Source organism: Balaenoptera physalus (assembly GCF_965194825.1).
Source record: "Balaenoptera physalus genome assembly, chromosome: 16".
Taxonomy (NCBI): Eukaryota; Metazoa; Chordata; class Mammalia; order Artiodactyla; family Balaenopteridae; genus Balaenoptera; species Balaenoptera physalus.
The window spans coordinates 48062819-48085106 of record NC_138898.1 but is presented as its reverse complement, the minus strand read 5'-3'; positions in this window follow the sequence as shown (position 1 = coordinate 48085106).

The window sequence follows — 22288 nt, the reverse complement described above, 5'->3', positions numbered from 1 at the left end:
GGAGGCATTGGGGCTATGATTCAGCTGTTTTGCGGGCACTGATTAACTAATCAAGTCAGCAAGGACTCTGCTGCCATTTAGAGGTGATACCTCGGATAATGGAATCCTTCTCATTTTGAGTGTTCCCTTTAGGGCACTTCTATGCTAGCAGCTATCAGGCCATCAATACCTTACCTTAACTAGTCCGTAGAAATAATACTTCAAAATACTAATAGCTAAAATTCATAAAGCATCTAATATGTGTGAGATACTGTAACTGTGGTTTTTTTTTTACACTATCTCATTTAATCCACATAGTATTTTTATGACGTAGAGATTACTATTATCCCCTTTGTACCAATGCAGGGGCTGAGGTAGAGAGAGGCCAAGTAACTCACCTAAACTTGCACAGCTAGTAAATGCTAGAGCCAGGATTCGAAACAGGCAGCCTGGCTCTTCACTTACTGTTCTTGATTCCTTCGCCATACTGAGGCTCACAGGAGCTAGATCACTTGCAAATAATCACACAGCTATCTAAGGGTAGAGCCAAGGTTTAATCCAGATCACCTTCTAGTGAAGCCCAAGATATTAATTACTAATTTTCTACAAAAAAAAAAAAAAAGGGAGTCAAGGTCCTTCTTTAGTTTATTGTCAGTTTATACAAGAATCTCATTTCTCCCAGTTACCAAGCCACCTCTGAAGTGCTAGCCAACAGTTTCAAATGATAAATATTATAGGGTACGGATGTTATACATGTGAAAGCCCTGCCCCAGGAGCAGAGATAAGGCCCATCTAAAGATCAAAAGTCAGAAGAAGGAGGTAAAATATGGCCTTTTGCTCCCAAGAAATAGAAAAGACAAAATTACCAGCTGTTCTTGGGTGGCTTGGAGTTCGGAATGATCCAGACTCCTTTAGAGCAAAAACACCCAAGAGAAGCTCCATGAGGAGCCCTGGAGAAGATGCTGCAAGTAAGATGCTATAAGAAGCTAAATTTTCAAAGGATACTTCTTCTCTAGCAAAATCACCAGCTCTCTGAACACGACCCAGTGTGATTCAGAGCAGAGGAGGAGTCCTGGGTGAAGTCCCAGTGTGGGGCGACAAAGAGGAAATTGGGGGGCTTCCCTGGTGGCGCAGTGGTTGAGAATCTGCCTGCCAATGAAGGGGACACGGGTTCGAGCCCTGGTCTGGGAAGATCCCACATGCCGCGGAGCAACTAGGCCCGTGAGCCACAACTACTGAGCCTGCGCGTCTGGAGCCTGTGCTCCGCAACAAGAGAGGCCGCGACAGTGAGAGGCCCGCGCACCGCGATGAAGAGTGGCCCCCGCTTGCCGCAACTAGAGAAAGCCCTCGGACAGAAACGAAGACCCAACACAGCCATAAATAAATAAATCAATAAAATTTAAAAAATAAAAAAAATTTAAAAAAAAAGAGGAAATTGGCCTGGGGGAGGCACCTAGGACACGAGATTTAGGGGGCCCTCCCTCTTGGGGCCACACAGCGCTGACCTGCACAGAACCGAGGTCGCATAGTTTTTCCAAGTCTGACCCTTAAGTCCAGGCAAAGGGCAGTTTGCTGGGGGCTCAGCCGGAGGTGAGCAGGAGCAAACAGAACCGAGCTGGAGAGAAGCTGAGCGCCTGGCGGCGGTGTCAGTACGAGGCCCACCAGCATCTCCTGCTCACCACAAACGGGCCTGTGAGGAGGATGTCCCAGCAGGGAGGAGGAGAAGGGGCGGGGCCCACCAAGTGGGCCGCACATCCCAGACGTTGTCTTTCTGCTCACGACCAGCTTCTAAGCAGGCATCACCACACGAGGGCCTGCAGAGTCCTGCCCGTCTGGCCTGCTCTAACTGCCCAGACCTCTTCCCCACCCCCAACCCCTCCACGGTCCCGCGCGGTCCCGCTGGTTCTCTTTCCCTTGGATGTTCCCACCTCATGGCTTTACACTTGCTGTCACCTTGGATGGAAACGGATCCTGGCTCTGCGCAGGGTGACCGGTGGACCCGCCCTCACCCCAACATCACCACCCCTGCGGGCCTTTCCCATCCCGGACCCCAGATGAAAGCAGGACCCAGCCCTCCTGCACGCCGTCAGCAGCAACTGGCTTCGTTTTCCCCAGGACACTTTCACAAGCCAAAATGATCTTGTTCAAGTGTGTGCAGGCAGCTGTACATAATGAAAGCTCCCTCTATAACGTGAGCTCCGTGACGGCCAGGATTCTGCTGTATTAGTGCCATCAAGAGTGTCTGACACGCGAGAGGGAGGAGATATGGGGATATACGTATATGTATAGCTGATTCACTTTATTATAAAGCAGAAACTAACAAACCATTGTAAAGCAATTATACTCCAATAAAGATGTTAAAAAAAAAAGACAGTGTCCAACAAAGACAAATATCATATGATATCACTTATATGTGGAATCTAAAATAATGATGCAAACGAATTTATTTTCAAAACAGAAACAGACTCACAGACACAGAAAACAAACTTACGGTTATCAAAAGGGAAAAGGGGTCAGGGACGGATAAATTGGGAGTTTGGGATTAACAGATATACACACTACTATATATAAAATAGATAAACAACAAGGACCTACTGGATAGCACAGGGAACTATATTCAATATCCTGTAGTAAGTCATAATGGAAAAGAATATGTACACCAGAAATTAACACAACATTGTAAATCAACTATATTTCAATTAAAAAAAAAGAATGCCTGGCACACAATGGGCACTTAATAAGTGTGTGTTGAACAGATGAATTCTGTCTGTCTGTTTCGGGCAGAGAAGGCCGTTGTCTTCACAATTCCTTTATTTCTCCTGTCCACCCTCTCTGATGAGCACCTAGTTGAGAAAACTCATGGCGGGTGAGTTTTCACGTCTGTGATATTCTGGGGTTCACACTGGGCTCCTGAGTTTTGTGTGACATGAATTTGAAAAAACATCTGATCTCTGAAACAATGCAAATGTCCAACAGGGAAAACAATAGACAAACTACCCATCGAAACTACAGAACATGACTCAGCAATAAAGAGGAAAGAACAAGTGATTCAGGCAATGGTATTAGTGAATCTCAAAAACATTATTTTGAATGAAAGAAGCAGACACAAAAGAACACATCTTGCATGATTCCTCTTATATAAAGTCCTAGAACAGGCAAAGCTACTCTCTAGTTACAGAAATCAGAACATGGTTTCTTCATATAAGGTGTGGAGGTTGACTAGAAAGAGAATGAGAGAACTTTCAGGTGAGATGGGAAAAGTATTCTGTTTGGGACAGTTATTACACAGTTGTATACATTTGTCAAGAATCATCAAACTGAATATTTCAGAACCGTTTTATTTTGCTGTATGTTAAAAAAAAAAAAAGTTATTTAAAAAAACCCTCTCCCGACAATCCCAAGGTGAAACAGTGAGATAAAGCCATGTGGTAAGGAGGAATTAAAACTGCCAGAATGTGGAGTAAAACAGCGAAATGATATGAGAAGGCTTTTTCTGATATAAGTCTGAGGAAGCCCAACACAAGCTGGGAGAAGAAAGAAAAGGGCATTTGTTATTTCATGTAAGTGAGAAGTCAGGCGTGGAGTTGGCTTCAGGGTTCAAGGTTCACGTGTGACAGGGTTCAAGGTTCACGTGTGACCGGCCTCCTGGCTCTCAGCTGTCTGTCCTCCCCCTCGGCTGGCTCCTTTGCAGGTACCCCGCCATAGTAGGGTAGCCACCGCAGGTCGGGGGCTCATGCAAAAGCCCTGGATAGGCCCTTGTTGGGCCCCCTGCCCATCACCATGGCTGGACGATGGTGAAAAACCAAGCCACCTGTGAGAGGATGAGAGATGAGAGCTCCCCAAAGAAAATGAGGGGCTGTCATGCGAAATACAGCAAATGCTTGTGGAGGGGAATCCAACACCCACGAGGCCGCCGCAGCATTAGGACAAAATGATGGCGGAGAGTCCAGCTCCTCCTGAACTACTTAAATGCCACCCCTCACTCAGCAATTTGCCAAGAAGATAAAGGTACTGATATCAGCTAGCGACCTCCAGTTTGGTGGGCTGGGGACTTGTTTGTGTAAGGAATGTTTTTCCTTTTATTTTCTTGCTGAAACTAAAACCTGCCAGAGATGGGTAGCAAACAAGATCATTGTGCCTGGTGTTTCTTTTTTCATACGAATATCATCACTTTATTCCAGGAAGGGCAAACACCTCTGTATTAGACAATTGCCTGGTAACAAGTGGTTTCCTCCAGTCCCTAACCTGCTGGCAGAATTATAACTGAGTGTGACCTACGGAGAGGAGGCTGAAGAAGCAGCATTTGAATGCCTGCCCGAGAGTTTTCACGCGCTCAGAAAATCCCAAGACCAAAGCCTTGGATTGTCTCTGCTTCCCCAAGAGGCAAACAAGCCTTTCCACCTCCCCATCATAGTTTTTTAGAAAAGTTTAAGCCTTCTGAAATGCTTTTTGGTCATTCATTTTCCAACATCTGAATCTACAATTCCAAGGAAGCAAAGAACATTTGCAGATTTTTTTCTTTTCCAGTTTTGGGCAAAGTGTAACTTACTTGTTATTTATGTATGTATGTATGTATGTATGTACGTATTTGAAGTATAGTTGATTTACAATATTATAGTAGTTTCAGGTGTACAACATAGTGATTCAGTATTTTTACAGATTATACTCCATTAAAAGTGATTACAAGGTAATAGTTATAATCCCCTGTGTTGTACAATATATCCTTGTTGCTTATCTATTTTACACACAGTAATCTGTATCTCTTAAACCCTTCTGCTGTCTTCCCCGTCTCCCTCTTCCCTCTCACAATGGTAACCACTAGTTTGTTTTCTGTATCTGTGAGTCTGTTTTTGTTTTGTTATATTCATTCATTTGTTTTATTTTGTAGATTCCACATATAAATGATATCATATAGTATTTGTCTTTCTCTGACATTTCACTAAGCATAATATTCTCTAGGTCCATTCATGCTGCTTCAAATGGCAGAATTTCATTCTTTTTATGACGGAGTAGTATTCCACTGTATATATGTACCACATCTTTATCCATTCATTTGTTGATGGACACTTGGGTTGCTTCCTTATCTTGACAATTATAAATAGTGCTGCTATGAACAATGTGGTGCATGTATCTTTTCGAATTAGTGTTTCCATTTTTTCTAGATTTATACCCAGAAGTGGGATTGCTGGATCATATGATAGTTCTATTTTTAGTTTTTTGAGGAATCTCCATAGTGTTTTCCATAGTGGTTGTACCAATTTACATTCCCACCAACAGTGTATGAGGGATCCCTTTTCTCCATATCCTCACCAACATTTATTATTTGTAGACTTTTTTTTTTAATAGATCTTTATTGGAGTATAATTGCTTCACAATACTGTGTTAATTTCTATTGCACAACAAAGTGAGTCAGCCATATGCATACACATGTCCCCATATCCCCTCCCTCTTGAGCCACCCTCCCATCCTCCCTATCCCACCCCTCTAGGTCATCGCAAAGCACTGAGCTGATCTCCCTGTGCTATACTGCTGCTTCCCACCAGCCAACTACTTTACATTCGGTAGTGTATATAAGTCGATGCTACTCTCACTTTGCCCCAGCTTCGCCCTCCCACCCCATGTCCTCAAGTCCATTTTCTATGTCTACCTCTTTATTCCTGCCCTGCAACTAGGTTCATCAGTACCATGTTTGTTTTTTTTTTTAGATTCCATATATATGTATTAGCATACAGTATTTGTTTTTCTCTTTCTGACTTACTTCACTCTGTATGACAGACTCTAGGTCCATCCACCTCACTACAAATAACTCAATTTCATTTCTTTTTATGGCTGAGTAATATTCCACTGTATATATGTGCCACATCTTCTTTATCCATTCATCTGTTGATGGACATTTAGGTTGGTTCCATGTCCTGGCTATTGTAAATAGTGCTTCAATGAACATTGTGGTATATGTATCTCTTTGAATTGTGGTTTTCTCAGGGTATATGCCCAGGAGTGGGATTGCTGGGTCATATGGTTGTTCTATTTTTAGTTTTTTAAGGAACCTCCATACTGTTTTCCATAGTGGTTGTATCAATTTACATTCCCACCAACAGTGCAGGAGGGTTCCCTTTTCACCACACCCTTTCCAGCATTTATTGTTTCTAGATTTTTTTGATAATGGCCATTCTGACTAGCATGAGGTGATACCTCATTGTAGTTTTGATTTGCATTTCTCTAATTATTAGTGATGTTGAGCATCTTTTCATGTTCCTGTTGGCCATCCATATGTCTTCTTCAGAGAAATGTCTTTTCAGGACTTCTGCCCATTTTTTTCATTGGGCTGTTTGTTTTTTTGATACTGAGTTGTATAAGCTGTTGATATATTTTGGATATTAACCCCTTGTTGGTCATAGCATTTGCAAATATTTTCTCCCATTGTCTTTTCATTTTGTCAGTGTTTTCCTTTGCTGTGCAAATGCTTTTAAGTTTAAGTGGACCAAATTTGCTTATTTTTGCTTTTACTTCTTTTGCCTTAGAAGGCAGATTTTTTAAAAATATTGCTGTTTTATGGCAGAGTGTTCTGCGTATGTTCTCTTCTAGGAGTTTTGAGGTTTCAGATTTTACATTTAGGTCTTTAATCCTTTGTGAGTTTATTTTTATATATAGTGTGAGGAAATGTTCTAATCTCATTCTTTTATATGTAGCTGTCCAGTTTTCCCTGCACCACTTATCGAAGAGACTGTTTTTTCTCTTTGTATATTCTTGCCTCCTTTGTTGTAGATTAATTGACCATAGGTGTTTGGGGTTATTTCTGGGTCACACATCCATTGATCTATGTGTCTGTTTTTAATGCCAGTACCATGCCATTTTGATGACTGTAGCTTTGTAGTATAGTCTGAAGTCAGGGAGTGTCATACCTCCAGCTTGGACAAAGTGTAACTTTAGCTATCAGCTTAAAAAAGAAAAATTCTAGTGCTCTTTACTTAAAATACTTAACTAAATAGTTTTAAATGTAAAATAATTTCCTTATAAAACAGAAGTAGGCCATTTATATCAAAATAAATCCTGGTGATGGTAAGGAATTAACTATAAAAATTGAAATCATTTTTTAAAAACTAGAAATACACATCAACAAACTTTCTAAAAGCACAGTAAGTTTACAGTCTGATGAAAGACTGGAAAAATATTTGCAATAAATGTGATAGACCAAATGTTTCTATTTTTATTGCATATAAACTTCATACTACTTGAAGTTTATATACACCAAAATTCTAATAGAAAAATAGGCAAAGAATAAACAAAAAATACACAGAAGAAAATATTAACTTCACTACCAAGCCAAGAACAACAAATTAAACAAAACTGGGAGGCCATTTTTCTCCTATCAAGTTAGTAAAGTTGTTTTTAAATGAACAGTTAAACGAGCACACTAATACACTGGTGGTCATAAGTTGGGGCAGCCCTTTTAATAAGAAATTTGGTCTTAAATAAGTCTGTACTCTTGGCCTTATAATTCTCCATGTAGGAACCAACCATAGGAAATAATAGGAAAGTCAAAATATGTACATAGATATCTATCACAGCAACATTTATGTACAGATATCAAAGCACTGTTTAATAATACCAAAAATTATAATTAACTTAAGTGTACAGTGGGAAAATAAATAGGTTATAGTGTATTCATTCAATGGAATGCAACCACTAAAATTATTTTACAAATGAATCATGGCAAGGTAAAATGTTAATATTATAATGCCAGATTAAAACAGAGAGAGTAGAATTTTGTAAGTGCAATATAATACAGATTTTCTAATTCTGTGTAAGTACATGCAAGCATCTACAATTCTATATAATGCTGACAAAAGAAAACACAAGACCCCAAAATGTTAACCTAGATTTTATGCAGACACTGATTTTTATTTTCAGAGCTGTGCCTTTCCAGATTCATTACATGAGGATATACTCCTTTTGACAATCAGAAAAAGACATCACTTAAAACAGATGGGGATTGAATGGCATTCTCTTCAAGAAACAAATTAATTGTAAGAGTTAAGCATGGCAACTTTCTGCCTGGATCATTCAGCTTCTTTGTTAAAATATTTTCCTTTTCAAGCCTATACAGGTCCATAAAGAAAATGAAACATTTCCAACAACCTAATAGAGAAACTAAGTGGACACTAAGAGATTTATACTAATTGCTACTGACAGGAGGTGTCCTGACTACCTTCCAACAGGGTAATTAGAACCTCCTCGTCCTCAGGGATCGCCCCAGTAGTTCAGGCTGGTCTGGTTGTGCTTTGATCCCGGGGAAGTGAAGGAGTTCACCATCATGATTGCTGTCCAGGGTCGATCCTTAGGTCTCCCTCAACTGGGTTTGGTGACATGATCACCTATTTAGCATCTGAGCTGTGTGGACCTGGACGGCTTACCCAGGCTGGACCAGAATCATAGGGAGAATCCAATCTCCTACTTCTCAAAGTTAGGGAGTGGTGGAGGTAAACAAGGTCAAGTGCTCTGGGCCATCCTCAAAGGGCATGAAGCATGAGCCTGACAGAAGACATGGAATTAGCAGGGCCATTCCATCGGAGACAGACAGAGCCTGCAGCATTGGTGTCTGTGAAGTTAGGGAAAGATCCCTCTCCCCAGTGTCTTAGCTGGGGGTCTCCCCAAAGGCAGACTCTGAGACGAGGATTTGGATGCATGTGGTTGATTTGGAAGGTGATTCGGGAAGCTCAGTGGAGGAATGGGAGCGTGATCAGGGAAGGTAGGGCATGTGGTATAGGCGATGGGAGCTCCATCCCACTGGAGATCCTCTGGGGACATGTGTGGAACACAACTCACTGTTGTCCTATACGAAGGGCAGGGAAGCTGAGATATTTACCCACCAATTCCCATCACTCAGTGGCATGAACTCCAGCTGGGCACTTTCATACCACCCTGTGCTGGTTAACCACCGTCCTGGCCAGAAAAAGCCTTGGACACCAAGATGCAGGGAGCAATGAGGAGAACTGTCTGCAGGGTGACCTGGAGGAGATATGCAGCATCCCTACATCAGGCCAGACCTCAGCTACCTCACGGTGCTTCCACTGGGGCACGACCCCTGACTTTCCTCCCTCCAGAGCTGTAACATGTACTCTGAACTCCTTGAGATGGCCCTGCTTTGCTTCCAAATGGCGATGGGTCCTCCCAGCCTTCCTCTTTGACTTCTGGAGTCTTCCTCCCAAACAGCTTCATTCCCAGGCATGTTTTTCCTATCTGGGCCTCAGCTCTGTCCCCGAGAGCTAGCTGAGCATGCTCTTTGGCTTTATCCATCCATCCATCTACCCACTCATCCAACTCTTTTGATTGGGAAGGACAGGAGAGGTATGGGAAGGAAAAAATAGTGCAGGGCCATATGTCTGAGAGAGACAGAGAAGCAGAGAGGGAGAGTCTTCAAGATATTACCATGCAAATGGTTTTGAAATCTGCTTGCATATAGCAAATTGGAATGAAGAGACTGATCATACAGAGAATGGACCAAAAGAAATGCATAAGAAGTGCAATAGAAGTGTTTTTAATTTAGGTAAATCCACTTCTTAATTCTAACCATGTTTTAAATGTATAGGGAAACTATTTAGTGGAAGAGTCAGTTTACTTTTAATTAATTTTTTAACTTTTCATTTTCAAATAATTACAAAAAAGTTACAAAATCAGTAAGTATGGGATTTCTCTTATACCTTTCACTCAGCTTCCACTCATGTTAAGGTCTCACATAAGCATTGCTCAATGGTCAAAATCAGCAAATTAACATGCATACAATGCTGTTCACTAACCTACAAACCTTACTCAAATTTTGCCAATTGTCCCACTAATGTCCTTTGTTCTCCAATCAGAGACCCTATATTGCACTCAGGTGTCGTTTCTCCTTAGTCTCCTGCAATCTTTAGTCCTCAACCCTTATCTTTCGTGACTTTGACACTTCTGAGGAGATCTAGGCCATTTTGGGGGAGACTGTCCATCAATCTGAGATTGCCTGATATTCCTCCATGATTAAATTCAGGTCTTGCATTTGAGGGGGAAATACATACAGAAGTGATGTTGTGTCCTTCTCTGTGCATCGGATCAGGAAGTACCAAATGCCAACATGTTTCATGATGGTGCTGTCAACTTTGCTCATTTCTTTAAGGTGGTGTCTCCAGGTTTCCCCAAAGTTACTACCTTTGCCCTTTGAAATGAATCATTATCTTGTGGGAAGATACTTTGAGACTATGCAAATAATTTGTTTTCATACTTTCATTACCACCTGTTTTTCCATTGATGTTTCTTATCTGGAATCATTATAACTGTGGTGTTTGCTAAATGGTGATTTTCTCATTCCATCATTCCTTCTTCATTTAGTAATTGGAAGTCTGCTGTAATGAAAAGCTTTCCCTTCTCCCCTCTTTATTTATTTATTCAATTATTTATTTATATCAGTATGGAGTCCTGGATGTTGATTGTATTCTATTGGTTATGGTCCATTGTTAACATTATTTATTTTATCACTCAGAACGTTCCAGGCCTAAGAACCAGGTTTGTAATGTATATTTGCCACAAAAAGCTGTGTGACATCTTCCCAGGTTTCCTGTGGTTTACAAAAAGAAACAAGTCCCTGAAAGTTTGAAGTAATAAGCCACTAGGATGGTTGAGACAATGTAAGCTATCAGGCAGAACAGCTATGTTCTTTCAAACTCTAAAGCAAGATTTGGCAGCAATAAGTTATATAGGAACTCTTTGTTTGTTTGCATTTTTACCTCTATGCTTCCCTTGCCTTTGACAGTGGCGTTCTGACCCAGTCGAAGTATTTCTTGAGCAGGAATGAAAGATATTGAGCTCCTGCTCTACACACAAGGCTTGGGGTATTCAGAGATGACTGTGGCGTGGGACCACCCCACCCTGGTGTGGGAGGGCGGGCAGTGCTCAGTTGCACAGTCACCGAAGGCACATGGGCTATCGGGGAATTTTATGTGAGGTGTCCTCCTGGGAAGATAACAGATGGAACCTAAATCAAGTCTGTAGTTTGACAGTTTCAGACTAATCTACAGTGTGGAAATTACTGTTGAAATTACTTTCTTGAACAGAAAGTTGGCCTGAAAAGAGACTTGGGGCTCCAAGCTGCTAGTCACAGGGAAAATAATAGCTTTGGACAATATCCAGGGCTCACATCACCTGGATCTGAGGGGAGGAAGGCGCAGGACCACAGAGATGGCAAGGCAGGTCCTTACACTGTGAGCTCCGGAATCAGACACCTGGTTATTTACCTGTGCCACCTACTAACCCAGGCACATCACTGAAACCCTCTGAGTCCCGGTTGCCCTGTCTTTTCCATGGGCATTTTACATGGGGGCAAAAACAAGAATAACTATGTTATGTGGGGTATTCTCCATGTGTTTCCCCCAGATCCACTCCCCACCCTGCTCTGCCCTGCTCTGTGCCCAGGAGACTGGCCTCTCTGGGGGCAGTGTCCCTGACCTGCCAGCCAGGTGTCACCAACAGGAGCATTTGTAGGAGGTTGGAAGGTGCAGGAGAGAGGGGTCAGGGATACCCATGCCTTCCTCCCTCCCCCACCCTCCTCCCCACCCACATTCCCTTCTGCCTGTGGCCGAATTCTTGGCAAATGGCCACGCTCTGTGACTCTAGCTCTTACCAGACTAGTCCCCCCAACCCTTGCTCTTTCAAGCCTCAAGTGCTAAGACCCCCCAATACTGCTATTCCCGGGGTGCTCTACCATCTCCTGTTGACCCCCCAGCCCAGCTGCACCTCTGTAAATGTCCCTTTGCCGAACGCCTTAGCTGAGCCTCTGAGTGCCACCTGTGACGTGCCCCGTGCTGGCTGGCATAAGTAGTTCAGAGCCGCTGGAGGCAGTTTAGTGACTAGACTTGGATTGTCATGTTGGCTTCTTGGTTCAATCACTTAGCAGTTGTAGGATTAAAATTTGAGGCAAATTCTTTCTTTGAGCCCAAGTTTCCTCAAATGTAATGTTACCCCCCCACCCCCGCCGGATATGAGCTGCAGACGGGCCTCTGTCCCTTACATTTGGAGCTGTCCTCATGAAAAGTCACTCTTCTGCCAGGAAAGGAAATGGTCTGGAGCCCTATTCACAGATAATATCCAGGACATAGGAACCAGAGCTCACTGTGTGTTTACTCAAGCCAGGGGGTTCAAACTGCTTCCTCAAATGGTCACAGGGAAGGGCCGAAGCTTTGTCAGCTGAGCGTTTGTGATCCGGCTGCCTGGGAATTAATAATTAAACACAAAGTGCCCTGTGCATGCCTCGGAGCAGCCTCCTATTTTCTCTATAATGACATGTCCCCCCATCCCCCAAGACAATCACATCTGTGTTGTGATTTAGCCAGAAGTTCTAAGCCTTCGATGCTGCCCTTTCCCTCATGGGCACTTTGTCAGTAGCAGTTCTGGGTCAGTCTCACTGGGAAGCCCGGGGTCCCCCAGCCCTGGCCAGGAAGGGCTGGAGCGGGTCCTGCACCACTGAGGGAGGCCAGCTCCCATCTCAGCAGATGGCAGAAGGAGCCACTTCAGTGGAATACAAAACAGAGGGCCAACAAGTGCCCTTTGCATGTTGATGCCCTCCTGGAAGGAGAGCACTGGAGAACTTGGCCTAATTGCATAACATCCTCTTCACGGAGGGCCAGAACTCCTGGGTGGAGAAGGGCTTTAATGCAAACAAAGAATGCCCCTGAAAGAGACCAATTCACATCCGATCATGTTCAGAAGAGATGGTGAAGTGTGTTTCCTGTTTCTGCCGCTCGATGGGGCACAGGACATTTCTTCAAGATATTTGAACCCTGAGGGGACTGGCTCCCAGTGTGGATGTCCCCAGCTCAGACCCACCGGCTGCTCCAGGGGAATCGCCCACTTGAACGCACCACATGGCTCATATGTGCAGAGAAGAGGGAGCTCCTCCTACGGTCTGACCTTGATCCTGAGCCTCCCATACCCCTGAGCGAGAGAAAACAGCTAACTTTTAATTCTGCCCATCCGATCGTTTCACTGTCATATGAAGCGATGCTCAGTCTTTCCAATTTCTGTCTCTGCTTCTTTCCCAGAATCTTTTGCAAAATGGCTTTTTGGATGCTCGGGAGGAAGATTTAGGGTCCTTGGGGATGGCGTCCCCTCACTCCTTCCTGCGGTGATGGCCCTTTGTGCCCCTGGTTGTTGAACACCTGGCTGGCCTCTGGGGGGCAAAGTCTGCAGCTGGAGGACTCGGGGTCTGTCCCATGCCCACGAGAAACGTCAGCCATTGTCCTCTGGCTGGTTTACATCGCCTTCGCTCTCCCTGACGCAGACCCTCAAACCACGCCTCAAACCCATCACACTAAGGGTAGTTCTGAGGGGCTGGGGTGCAGGAGGTGGCATCAAGCCTGAGACGTGAGTCTATGACAGAAGACTGTCAATCCCCAGAAAGGTGCAGGCATCTGCGTTTGGAATGCACTCAGAAGTCGTAGGTTCAGTTCACTCAAGGGAAAAAGGTGGGAGGAAGAGGAAGACAAGAGGCTGGTGGCAGAACCGGTAGCAGTGGCTGGATCTGGCAGGCGGACCAACGCAAAGTTCTCGCCTTCGAGCGCATGTCTTGTGTGTTTGCTTGAGCTCTGTGGTACACAGTCTCCAACGAAATTCTTTCCCTCACCTTTATGCACACGTCACTCTGCCATTGACAGGTGGCATTCATTTCTCCTCTCCTTGCATCTGGGCTGGCCTTGTGACTGCTTTGGTCAATAGACTATATGGCACGTGATGTTCTGGAACTTCTGTCCTGAACCTTAAGAAGCCTGGCAGCTTCCACTCCTTCTTGGAACACAGTCACCATGCTCTGATGGAGCCCAAGGCTCCTTGGAGGAGAGGAGAACCGGGACACTCAGTGTCTGGCCCCAGCTCAGCTCCCAGCCAACAGCCAGCTTCAACCACCAGCCATATGAGCTCTCCATGGCAGATGTCCAGTTCAGAAAAGCCTCCAGATTATCGACTAGAGGCCCAGCCAACAACACATGGAGCAGAAAAGCACCCAGTGGAGCCCAAGTCAACCCACAGAGTTGGAAAGATAATAAAATGCTGGTTGTTTCCAAGGTTCTAAGTTTGGGAGTGCTTTTTCTCCAGTATATAACCAAAACAGACTCAATAAATGTCTTGGCTTTTTAAAATTATTATTATTGGAGTATAATTGCTTTACAATGTTGTGTTAGTTTCTGCTGTACAATGAAGTGAATCAGCCATACGCATACCTATATCCCCTCCCTCTTGGACCTCCCTCCCACCTGCCCCCCCATCCCACCCATCTAGGTCGTCACAGAGCACTGAGCTGAGCTTCCTGTGCTTTACAGCAGGTTCCCAAATAGCTATCTATTTTATGCCTGGTAGTGTATATATGTCAATCCTAATCTCCCAATTTGTCCCACCCTCCCCTTCCCCCCACTGGGTCCACATGTCCGTTCTCTACCTCTACGTCTCTATTCCCACTCTGCAAATAGGCTTCTAATGAGTACTTTCCTTAACCATCATTCAAGACACCTAATACGCTGAGAATCCAGAAGGCAAGGTGCCTGGCATGCCCTAGTGGGCACCAATTCCTCAACAACTTGGGTTCATATTGATAATTCTCTTTTCTTCTAGATGTAGCACAGATAATCTCATCTATCCGTTGGTTATATTCCATTTTAACATTTTATTTTAAATTATATGTAATATTTCTCTAATTATTTTATGGACAAATCTCATGTACTCCAAAAACAAGCCCGTGTTTAAATCTTTTTTTTCCTTCCCCCATTGCTTATTGCAAAGTAAACACGCAACATATTGTTGAATTGAAAGTTCATTTACGAATATTCCTTCCTGCGTATAGGATTGTCTTTTCAATCTAGCTCCGGAGACCAAGAGACAATAGCTGCCTTAATTCGGTCTTATGTGTAATAGGTTAATCATTTAAAGCTTCCTTGGAGAGTAAAACAGAAAACCACAAATACTTACTCAAAATAATAAAAATTTGTCAAGATAAATTTGAAAGAAAACAGGGGTGAAAATGGATAACAGCCAACGACATATGAGTCCAAAGCTGGTTCCGAGAGGAATCAGAAACATGCTATACTGCCAGCATGTTCATTTTAAAAAGCTTCAAACATTGACTGTATTTTTCAGCATTGTGTTTGTATCCTTGGCTCACGCACTTCGTGGTGGGGTTCAAGTTTGAAATGGGACCATATGCAACACAAATGAGGTCATCAAGATTCCACAGGCCTGTCTGAGGCCATTCAAATCCCTTGGAACGCAGCCACTCCTGGAATCAATATATAATTAGAGGCTTATTGTAGTGTCAGTATGGGAGTGTTCTGATTTTTTGGTTTATGGGGATGTGATATGGTGACCGGGCAGGTTAAGGATTGAAACATAAAGAGCAATGATCAACTTAATCTAAATACATGGCAGCTGCTTATGAGAGAAGCGATAAACAGGTTCTGCTACAATAAAAATCGGCATACTTTTGAACTTATGAATTATGATTAGGAATGGCTGAACCTGTTTGATCAAATACTTACCAAATCTTTAAGCCAGAACCTAATGCTTTGCTGGGAATCTTCTGTCCTCACCATAAGGATTAATATATTGCTTCTGATGGCCCTAAACTGTTAGAAAATCAAAACCAAAGTCTATCTCAGCACTTAAGGAAATCTCAGATTAAAGAAAAATGAGGATTTATGTAATATCAAGGGCACCTCAAACAGGTCCTTGTGCAGCCTGGAAAAGTGACTGGGTACACAGAGACCCACAATCCCGGGGTTCTGCAGCCAGAGAATTCCACTGATGGAATTAGGGTCACGTACAGTGTAAGAGAGATTGGACCAGGTAGGAGGTGACTTGTGAAGGTCATGCATATGCTTTGGGTCAAGATGGCTACAACAAGCTTCTGGAAACCAGAGTTCTGACCTTGGGTAGGTAGATAAGCCACCTTGTCTGCTCAACCTGTTTCCACATTTATCAACATAGAAAATGATAATATCTGTCTTGCTTACCTCCCAGGATATTATAAAGCTCAACTGAGATAATATATGATAAAGCATACTGGAAACAAAGTATTAAACACTGTAAAAATGTAGGATTTCAGGTATGATATAAATGTGGGGAGGCAATAAACAAGAAGAGAAATGTTGAACCATCTTGTAAATCAGATGCTGAGATGAATAAATGAAGGTGTGATTGATATCACAGTAAATCATGTGAGTCATGGAAATTTAGATATAATGTCAAGGGAAACTTGATATGTAAACTGTAGCTTCTGACAGTTGGAAAGGCTTTATGGGAGAATCGGAATTTGGGGGCCTCAAAGGAAGGAAAGAAGGAAGGAAGGAAGGAAGGATGAATGGGTGAAAGAAAGGGAGAGAGGGCACGTCAAATAATTTCAAGCACTACATACCAAGGTCAGGACGAGATGGTGGGAGGAATCAAAGGACATGCCGAGGAGAAGAAAGCAACAAAATGTGCCAGTTGTGAGCAACTAGATGCTTTTCATGCTTTATCTCATTTAAGCCTCACAAACCACCCTACTACGACAAAACTGAGGCTCAGAGAGACTTATCTGGCTCAAGGCTACTCATTCATAGATGGAATTTAGAGAAAAACTCAGGTCTTTCTGAAGCTAAAACTTATGCTCTTTTTCCTGCGCCTTGGGTCAGTATTTATAAAGTAACAGGAGCTTTTTTTTTTTTCCTTATTTGTTAGGTCTGGTGGGTTTTTACCTTGCTCCTTCATCTGCTGTGTGTTTTTCTGTCTTCTCATTTTGCTTATCTTACTGTGTTTGGGGTCTCCTTTTCTCAGGCTGCAGGTTTGTAGTTCCCGCCCGTTGTTTTTGGTGTCTGTCCCCAGTGGCTAAAAAAAAAAAAGGTCATGAAGAACCTAGGGGTAAGATGGGAATAAAGACACAGACCTACTAGAGAATGGACTTGAGGATACGGGGAGGGGGAAGGGTAAGCTGGGACGAAGTGAGAGAGTGGCATAGACATATATACACTACCAAACGTAAAATAGATAGCTAGTGGGAAGCAGCCACATAGCACAGGGAGATCAGCTCCGTGCTTTGTGACCACCTAGAGGGGTGGGATAGGGAGGGAGGGAGGGAAAGAGGGAGACGCAAGAGGGAAGAGATATGGGAACATATGTATATGTATAACTGATTCACTTTGTTATAAAGCAGAAACTAACACACCATTGTAAAGCAATTATACTCCAATAAAGATGTTAAAAAAAAAAAAAAAGTAACGGGAGGTCCCAAAAGTCCCAGTGGGGGTGAGGTTAGGGGTGGGCTTGTGGGGTGAAGTGGGAGAAACGTGGTCCAAACAAGGGGCAGAGAAAATCCTTCCTTCCCTACAACTTTTGTTTTGAATGACCTAATTTTCTTCAAATTATTTTAATATGCTCATCTCCTAAATCATAGAACTTAGCCATGTTTTGTTTTCTTTTGTTTTTTTTTCCCTCTCTCCCTACAAGCAAAAAGAAAGAGAAGATAATTACCTTGAGGCTAACCTGCCCTTTTTAAACACACACCAACAACCTCTTAGCTATCGCCTTTTCCCAGCCAAGCCACCTCCTCTGGAAATAAACACATTACCAACGTCAGAGCTGCCGCCGGACCAGAATTACAGGACAGTCAACTATAGGAGACGTTATTGCAAATGCAATGGTGGGCAGGATACACATGAGGACCTTGTCAAATTCCTCTTACAAAACTTCCTCTTGCAAACATCCTCTCATAACTGTGGCGTGATAACCACCCGCCAAAGCGTCTCATCAGGGACGAAACAGAGAGCCCCCTGGTTCTCATTATAAGTGATTGGCTGTAATAGAAACTTGAAACAATCGGGATCATGATGTAATTCCAACACAGGCTTCCTTTGATGAAATCTTCCATGGGTTGCAGGAAATACCTTGGTGGGGAAGGATGCATCAGTCACACAAGATAGACTGAAATGACCAGTTGTAGTTTCTACACCCATATGCCAACCCTTCTGCTGTATCCCCGGTTCTAAAGAGAACTCAATTAATAACTGATTTCCACAAAAAATAAGCACAGATCTTTCAAAAAGCACATAATATAATTTCACTCAGGACTTAAAACCAAGTTTTCAGGACCCCAGGGATCTCTCCTGAAGATTTTTCCAGATCTTGTGTTTTCCAGATCTGGTGTTTGGAGCCTTTGGTGACCATCAACACTGATTGCTCTTTTTTCCTCTCCTTTCTTTCTGACCAGAAGCTGTGAAAAGTGTCCTCACTATTACAGGAGCTGGGCAGCCTGGGTTTGAACCCCAGCTTGGCCACTCCCTGGCTACTTCACCTGCAAGGTAATTTCATCTCTCTAAGCAGAAGTTCCTCATTCTCAGAATGGGGGTAATTAAAGTGTATGAGCTCAAGCAATTCTTGAACTCTACTGCGACCGACAATCCATGGATCCTACTGCGTCTTTGCTGCCCTTGAACCCCACACATCTCTCCTTCCCTCTTTACGCAGCTTAAATTCCACAGCCAGTCAATATAATCACTCCCTTGCAAAGACCTTCGGCTTCCTTGCCCCTCTCTCTTATTGGTTTCCTCTTGGCAACACCATACCCCTGGTTAAGTCTGATGCCCTACCTTTGTGCTTGCACCCAGGCCACTGAATGTGGCTGGCCAAGAACATGACCACACTACCTGGTCTCCCTTTCAATTCATGATGAGGGACCTCCAGTGAGCCCCCAATACTCCTCGATGAGCCCATGCACTGCCTCAGCCCCCTACTCTCCCACTAAGAAAATGGAAGTGAGCAGACAAGTACCTACTCATCTTTCCCCCCACCGTGTTTACCCACTTGCCCGCATCTGTGCCCTTCCCTCTGTAACTATGAATGAACTGCCCATCTCCAACTAAAGCCAACTTCTCCAGCTGTGTCACAGAGTCATAGACCCCAGACCTTCTTATCGCTTGTGGAATGGGCTCCAGCAGTGCTCTCCTTTCGCTTTTACATCATCCATTTCCCCCTTTTTACTGGCTGATTCCTGTCGACACATGTACCATTATGTCTGCCATATGAAGAAAACCTCTCTCCTCATTCTCCTCATCCCACTTTCTCTCCAGCCACTGCCCCATTTCTCAAATCTACTTTGTAGCAAAACTCCTTGAACGAGTTGCCATTACTGGCTCTTTACAATTCCATGCCACTTTTTCTTAAACCCACTCCATTCCAGCTCTACCCTCACCCCCTTTCAGTGTTCCCAGAGCCTTTTACATGATCAACCCAGCGGTGAGGTCTCAGCCATCATCTTATTTTGCCCCCAGCAGGCTTTGACAGGAGGGAGAACTTGCTTCTCCTTGAAACTCTGTCTTCACTTGGTGTTTCCCTTGCTAGGACAGCGTAACAAATTATCTCAAAATTTAGCAACTTAGAACAATGTATACAATTATTTTGCTCAGAAATCTGTAAACTGGATAGGGCTTGGTGGGCACAATTCATTTCTATTTCACTCTCTATCAGCAGGGGAGGCTCCAAAGCCAAGGGCTGGAATCAACTGAGGTTCATTCACTCACATGCCTGATGCCTGGGCTGTGTGCCTAGAGCCCATGCTCCGCAACAAGAGAAGCCACCACAATGAGAAGCCCACGCACCGCAATGAAGAGTAGCCCCCGCTCACCACAACTAGAGAAAGCCGCACGCAGCAACGAAGACCCGACGCAGCCAAAAATAAATAATAAATTAATTAATTAATTTAAAAAAAAAAAAGAACTTGAGGCCCATAGTGGGGCTCTGGCAGCCATTCTTGAATTCCTATGTCCAAAGTCCTTGGGTAAAGACCCAGTTCCATAAAGATCAAGAACCAGGGGCCACTTATTGGGTCAATCATTTCCATGCTTTGACATCACCGTTACCCTATTTTCATTTCAGTGTTGGGAAATAGGGGACAAGAACTGACCCCTGAATTATCCAGAACTTACTCTTCAGAAAAATAGTTTGTAACAGAGATTAATAACCCAACTAACTAGTTCTGTTTTAATCCTTGAGTTGTGAGAAAAAAGTACTCTATTGAGAAGAAGGGTTCTGTTTTTGTATTCTATTTTTAGGCATGCTACATCTGCTGTGATCTCAGGGACTTAACAATTACTTGATTGGTTGATTATTTTAAAACATATGGACAAAAATAGACACTGAATTATTTACACTAACACATCCAATTATTCCCCTCTATTGTTCCAGGGAGATTTTAAAGGTAACTAGAAAAGGAAGAATTCTCTTTGTTGTTAGAAATTACAAACAAGATTGCTGAATAAGGTCTCCTGGGCTTAACAAAGTGCAAATTGGTAGCCAATCATCTATAGTAAGGAATATTGTGAATTCAGGATCAGTCCTCAAGAGTGAATGTTTGACTGTGGCTCTCCAAAAGAGTTGAAGTGTTTTTCACTATTAAATTTACAATCATGCACATGGAGTGAAAAATGCACAACAGATTCCGTTTATTTCTTTACTGCATATATTTTAAATTCATGAGTTGTGAATATTTGCCTTATATTTCAACTAGGTATGCTGCTTTGTAACGACAATGCTTCGTAATAACACTGAACTTGTAAGACATTGATTGGAAGGATTTATGTTTTTGCCCCCAACCTATTAGAGGTAAATTAGGTAGGTAGGTGATGGGTCCAACATTTTTGCACTCAAGGTCATTTTGAAGTTATATACAATTGACTATGCAATTGCATACAGTTTGGTGTTGTATGCAACATCGAGTTGACATCCCAAAGGTGCTGAATGTGTAAAAGGGAGTGTCTGTATAGGGGGTGTGGGGAAGGTTGGAATGGAATTCTTGCAATAGTAAAAAGAAAGCAGAGAAAAAGCAGTCATGGTGAGCAGTCTTCAGCTCCTGAGCCCCTTCCAATCTCAGTAATGATGCAGCATTTGTGAAACCCAAGTTGCAGATTGTATACGAGGGCTCAGGGTCATGTTCAAGTTCCCCAGAAGCAAACACTAAGACGAAGATTTATGTGAGAGTGATCGATTAAGGAAGTACCCCTGGGGAGACACTAAGGAAATGGGGAAACAGTGCGGGGAGCTGAAGGAGGAAGGAAGGGCACCAAGCAAGGATACAGGTTCTGGCAAAGTCCTGCAGAAGGTGACTTCTGCTTGATCCCACAAGGAACTCTGGGGGGTAAGTTAATCTGAAAATTTGTTCCAACCGTAGACAAGGGAGCTGGGCTTTCGAAGTCCCACACCCAACCGTCACTGGAGGGGAGTAACTTCTCAGTTCTCCAGGCTGTCTGCACATTTGGGCAATGTGGTAGCTAAAGAACATGCCTCAGGTTGTTGGAAGGAAAAATACACCGAAGTTTGAGGGGTCCTTGAGGACTGGTGAGGGTGGCATATAAACACAGTGAGAAGCATACAAAGAAATCTGGGCAGGGTGCCAACAGTGCCTGCTGTAGGTCATCCCAGCCTCAGGCAGCCCAACTTTGTGGCTTAGGAAGATGGGGACTTGTCCAATCCCTGTGGTGGAAATCATCCAGAGATGACCACGAGCAAGAATTTTTATGATCTCTATGGACAGAATAAGCAGTTTAGTTCTACACTCCATGTTATGATTTTTATCAGTCACTTCCTTGTTTTCTTGTATGTCTGAGCTTTATCTAGTGCCAGGTCTCTAGGGCAGAAGTTAAAAAAAAATAAACTGGGAACAGTCATTGTGCATGCAATTGAAAATAAACATAAAACTGTCCAGCAAGCTCTGGGTACAGGATTTATTAACAAGTGTTCTTGGCTCGCTGATAATTTAGGGACTTGACACTTCTTTTCCTTCAAATGGATTGCTGCAAAAGAGATGACAATAATTAGAGCTCCAAGATTAATTTAATAATTTGTCAACATTTTTTCCATCCAACAACCAGCAGAACACAACAAGAAATAGATTCATTTTTAGCAACACAGCTGATGTTTTGCAGAAAACTGTGTAAAAATCTGAAAACATATTAAAGGAAAAATGTTAATCACCCTGTTTGTCACAAGATATTATCTGAGCAAATACATACAAGCAAATATTACATGAAAATTATTTGTAATTAGATATGGACGTTATGAACAATAAGGTAATTAAAATACATGATATCATGGAACCTTATATGTGACCCAAAGCATTGATATCAGATAACCTGGGCAGTGAGATTGCTCTCTGTATGGCTGAGAAATAAATCAGGTTTAGTATAGATGATGCCTCTTTATTCTGAGAGATTCACATACAACAAATTGATTTATTAATTACCTAAATCAATTGTTTTCTAAATATAGCTCA